Raw genomic sequence first — 5,571 nt, 5'->3', positions numbered from 1 at the left:
TTGTTGTTGTTGGTTGGTTGGTTGGTTGTTTTTGAGATGGAGTTTTGCGCTTGTTGCCCAGGCTGGAGTGCAATGGCATGATCTGGGCTCACTGCAACCTCCTTGTCCCAGGTTCTAGTGAGTCTCCTGCCTCAACTTCCCAAGTAGCTGGGATTATAGGTGCCCACCACCATGCCCAGCTAATATGTGTATTTTTAGTAGAGACGGGGGTTTCGTCATGTTGGCCAGGCTGGTCTTGAACTCCTGACCTCAGGTGATCTATCCACCTCAGCCTCTCAAAGTGCTGGGATTACAGGCATGAGCTACCGTGCCTGGCCACTTACAGCCAAATCCTAAACTTGCATTGTCTGAATCTAAAATTGGGCCCATGTGCAGGAATGGTGACATGAAGGGGGAAGAGGCCTATGCCCTGTTGAGTCCTTGTGCAAAGCGGAACCATATTAAGCCTAAAATTGGCCGGGCCGTGGCTCAAGCCTAATCCAGCACTTTGGAGCGAACACGGCAGGAGATCGAGCCACCTGTTAAAACACCTGTGGACCCCTCGCTACTAAAAAATGTACAAAAAAACACGCGATGGGCGGGGCCTGTAGTCCATTTACTGGGGCGGCTCGCCCCAGGCCAGGAGAATGGCGTAAAACTGGGCAGGCCGGACGCTGCAGGAGCTGAGATCGGCCACTGCACTCCAGCCCGGGGCTACAGAGCCAGACTCCGTCTCAAAAAAAAAGAACCTAAAAACTTAATTATGTTAATATGGGCGTGGTGGCCTATGTCTGTAATTCCAAGCACTTTGGGAGGCCAAGGCAGGCAGGCATCACAAGGTCACGAGTTCAAGACTAGCTTGGGCCAACATTGTGAAACCCCATCTCTACTAAAAATACAAAAATTAGCCGGTGTGTGGCTCATGCCTGTATCCCAGCTACTAGGGAGGCTGGCGGTGGGCACAAGAATGCGCTTAACCTGGAGGCAGAGGCAACAGTGAGCCGAGATCGCACCATTGCACTCCAGCGCTGGCGCAATAAAAGTGGTTTAGATTACGTCTCCAAAAAAACAAAAAGAAGGAGGGGATGGTGGCTCACGCCCTGCTAGATCCAGCACTTGGGAGACCGAGCGAGTGAGTGCGGACGCGGATCACGAGTCAGGAGATCGAGACCATCCTGGCATAACATCGGTAAAACCCTCCTCTCTACTAAAAATACAAAATATTTGCTGAGGTGATGGGCGCCTTAGTCCCAGTACTCGAGCTGACAGGAAATCACTTGAACGGGGACGAGCGCAGCCATTCCTCCAGCCTGGGCGACAGGACAGACAAGACTCCGTCTCAAAAAAAAAAAAAAACAAAAACCTGCCTGGCGCAGTGGCTCAAGGCCTGTAATCCCACACTTTGGAGGCTGAGACGGGCGGATCACGATGGTCAGGAGACGAGACCATCCTGGCTAACATGGTGAAACCCCGTCTCTACTAAAAAATACAAAAAAACTAGTCCGGGCGAGGTGGCAGGTGCCTGTAGTTCCCAGTTACTCGGACGGCTGAGGCAGGAGAATGCGTAAACCCAGGAGCGGAGCTTGCAGTGAGCTGGAGATCCGGCCCACTGCCACTCAGCCTGGGCGAAGAGCGAGACTGTCCGTCTCAAAAAAAAAAAAAAAAAAAAAAAAAAAAAAAAAAATCAGCCGGGCGTGGGTGGATGTGCCGTAAGTCCCAGCCTGCATTGAGAGGCTGAGCCTGAGAATTGCTGAACCTGGGGAAGACAGAGAACGCAGTGAGCTGAACATGGAACACTGCACTCCAGCCTGGGCAACAGAGTGAGACTCTGTTTCCAAAAACACAAAGCTAAAACAAACGAAAAAATCAGAACATCGGGGTCTCTAAGGATTGCACTGAGAGTTGTGAGCTCAAAGTGTCCACAGTGCCTCGGTTACACTGTAAAACACAGAAAATTTCAGTGTTCATTCCAGTCTCTGGGATTCTTTCTGAGAGCAGGAATTTAATCTTATTCATTTAAGTAATCCTCAAGCTGCTCTGCAGATGAGCCCTTCTCTTATAGTTGTTTGAATTGAACGGGATCAAAGAACAGCTCATTGTTCAGCTCTTCAGTTTTATACATGAGAAACTCCTCCGAGCAACACAGATGGCAACTGTAACTCATCACATCCCACTTGTTTTTTTTTTTTTTTTTTTTTTTTTTTTTTTTTGATGACGGAGTGCTCGCTCGTCGCCCGAGCTGGAGTGCAGTGCAGATTCAGCCACTGCAAGCTCCGCCTCCGGGGTTACGCCCTTCTCCTGCCTCAGCCCCCGCCCAGTAGTGAGTGAGGAAAGCGAGGTGAGTTGAGTGAAAGCGGGTGGAGCGAGAGAAGGTGAATCCGCCCGTCTCGCCTCCCAAAGTGCTGGATTACCAGCTGAGCCACCCGCCCGGCTCGTTTTTTTTTTTTTTTTTTTGAGATGGATATTGCTCTGTCGCCACAGGCTGGAGTGCAGTGGCGCCGATCTCGGCTCCACTGCAAGCTCCACCCTCCCGGGTTTTGCGCCTAGTGGGGCTGCGCAGCTCGCGAGTACTGGGGCTACAGTACGGCCCGGCACCACGCCCGGCTAATTTTTTTACTTTTTAGTAGAGACGGGGTTTCACTGTGTCTCGATCTCCTGATCTCGTGATCTCGGCGGCCTCCCAAAGTGCTGGCTTACAGGCGTGAGCCACCGCGCCCGGCCCCTTTTTTTTTTTTTTTTTTTTTTTTTTTTTTGAGATGGAGTCCTCTCTCACCAGGGCTGGAGTGCAGGGGTTAGGTCTCGGCTCCACTGCAAGCTCCGCCCTCCCAGGTTCAAGCCATTCTGCTCTTGCCTCAGCCTCCCGAGTAGCTGGGGTACCTACAGGCACGTGCCAGACACCTTGGCTAAATTTTTTGTATTTTAGTAGATGACAGTTGTAAATTTCACCATGTTAACGGCAAGTTGATGTCTGATGTTTATTCAATGACCTTCCGTACGATCTGTCCTCTGCCTTACGCTCTGGGTCCCAAAGTGGCCTTGAAACTACAGACGTGTATGCCTCACCATGGCGCCGGCTTACAATCCCACTTGTATTTTAGTAGCTGGATCTATTTTTTTTTTTTTGAAGAATGAGAATGTTTCAGTCTTGTTTCCCATGCGTGGGAGTGCAAATGCATGATTCTCGGCTCACATAAAACCTCTCAGGGTAGCTGGGTATTTCAAACGCCGTCCCTAGTAGCTGGGATTACAGCATATGCACACCAGTCTCCACTCAGCTAATTATTTTGACTGAAATTTTTTGTAGCAGAGATGGGGTTATTCTTCTTCATTTATCAGGCCGGGTCTACTCGAATTCCCAACCTTCAGGTGATGCTGCCTGAGACCCTCCCTCCTGCGTAGCTGGATTTATAGCCATCCTGGTCTTAATATTACTCGCTCTTTTTAATATGTATGTATGGCGGGGTATCACCTCTGTTGGTCAAGGCTAACGGTCTTCAGATCATCCTGACCTCCAGGTGATCCACCAACATGCGCTCCAAAAGTGTCAGGAGTAATTTACAGGTGTGAAACCACCGGCTCGGTGGGCTAATATATATTTCTCTTATTCTCTTTTTTTTAGAGAGGGTCTTGATATGTTGCTACCGGGTGATAGTCCTCATCAGTATTCTACTGTGTATCAATTCCTCCACCCAGGTCTACCGCAAAGTTTGGTACATTGCAAGATAATGAGCACACGCATATTCTGTTTTTTGTTTTTTTTTATTTAGAGATGGAAGTCTCGCTCTTGATACAAATCTCATAATCAATAGTTATACAGCGGCTATGCTCATGTATCCTGCGCTCACTGCACTACCGTTCCTATCCGAGGCGACGCAGCGTGGACCGCCAAAAAATCGATAACTACCAGGCGGGTGCTCATCATGATATCTCCTGTCCCTCGCGCTCACCGCTGGGGGACCTACAGGCACCTGCCACAAAAGCCCGGCTAGTTTTTGTGATCGCTATATTTGTTAGAGACGGAGTTTCACTCATGTTTAGTCCGGATGGTCTTCGATCTCCTGTACCTCTATGATATTCCCGTCTCAGCCTCCCAAAGTTGTAGATACAGGCGTGAGCCACCGCGCCCGGCCTTGCCCTGATTTCTTATATGGTGAAGAAAGTAACTGGCTTCGGCCGGGTGCGGTGGCTCAAGCCTGTAATCCCAGCACTTTGGGAGGCCGAGACGGGCGGATCATGAGGTCAGGAGATCGAGACCATCCTGGCTAACACGGTGAAACCCCGTCTCTACTAAAAAATACAAAAAAATAGCCGGGCGAGGTGGTGGCGCCTGTAGTCCCAGCTACTCGGGAGGCTGAGGCAGGAGAATGGCGGGAACCCGGGAGGCGGAGCTTGCAGTGAGCTGAGATCCGGCCACTGCACTCCAGCCTGGGTGACAGAGCAAGACTCCGTCTCAAAAAAAAAAAAAAAAAAAAGTAACTGGCCTTTGTAGGGATTGGCAGGTATAGGTTTGACCCCAGCTGGGCCAACCACCAAAGTCCAAGTGTTTGTTGTCTACCTGGACTGCCTCAGATACTTGCAGGATGTGGTAAATACTATGACAGAGGTGCACAGAAGGTGTTCTGGGAACAGCTTGTCTTCATGTTTACAATGGCTTCTTTCCCTAGCCAAGGACTCTATCAGCCTTGCCACTTGGGGACAGGTTGAGCTTGCTCAGGGAGTCAGGCCCCACAGGGCTCCCTGCCAACCTCCCATCATTGTGACTGAATTTATTCTTTACTTTTCTTCCAGGAACATCAGCGCACTTGTAACAATAATAATCATCTTTTCTACTGGGTATACTGTTTCATGGTTTACAAAGCACTTTCACATCCATTATCTCATTTAATCACTTCCTCCTCTGCATTCCTACAACAGTTTCTTGGTACCTCTTCGGTATAACATTCTGCTTGGTATAACAAGCCTATTTCCCTTTATTGCATTTATTTTTACTCACAAGTTCCAGCGTATAATTCAGAAGTCTTTGCACCTTGGACACTTCTGTGTACAAAGTAAGGGCAATAAAAGTTTGACATGCCAGTCACAGTAGCCTTCGACCACAGTACCAGCTACTTGGGAGGTTGAGGCAGGAGGATTGCTTGAGCTCAGGAGTTTGAGTCCAGCCTGGGCAACACAGCAAGACCCTGTCTCTTAAAAAAAAGTTTGCCATATTGAATCATCAGTGTTGCAGGTCTTTCTCATTCATTACAGCCTTCTTCACTCCTTTCATTCAATGGGATTGCCTACTAAGGACAAAGCTGGGTTCTTTGGAGGGGAAATGAGGCAAGAAGTTCAGAATCAAGTGGGGGAAGACAGAAGTGAAGGCCCTGACCCCGGTAGGCCACAGTACATGCTTCATGCTTCAGCAGAGGTGCAAACACTGTTGGGGCTGGGCACGGTGACTCACACCTGTAATTCTAGCACATTGGAAGGTAATTCTGCCACATTGGGAGGACAAGGCAGGAGAACTGCTTGAGGTCAGCAGTTTGAGACCTGCCCGGGCAACAGAAGGAGACCTTCTGTTTTAAATTTTTTTTTTTTTTTTTTTTTTTTTTT

This window comes from Rhinopithecus bieti, unplaced genomic scaffold (assembly GCF_001698545.2).
Source record: "Rhinopithecus bieti isolate Rb0 unplaced genomic scaffold, ASM169854v2 scaffold_34968, whole genome shotgun sequence".
In the NCBI taxonomy this organism is placed as follows: domain Eukaryota; kingdom Metazoa; phylum Chordata; class Mammalia; order Primates; family Cercopithecidae; genus Rhinopithecus; species Rhinopithecus bieti.
This window is presented reverse-complemented; position numbering follows the sequence as displayed.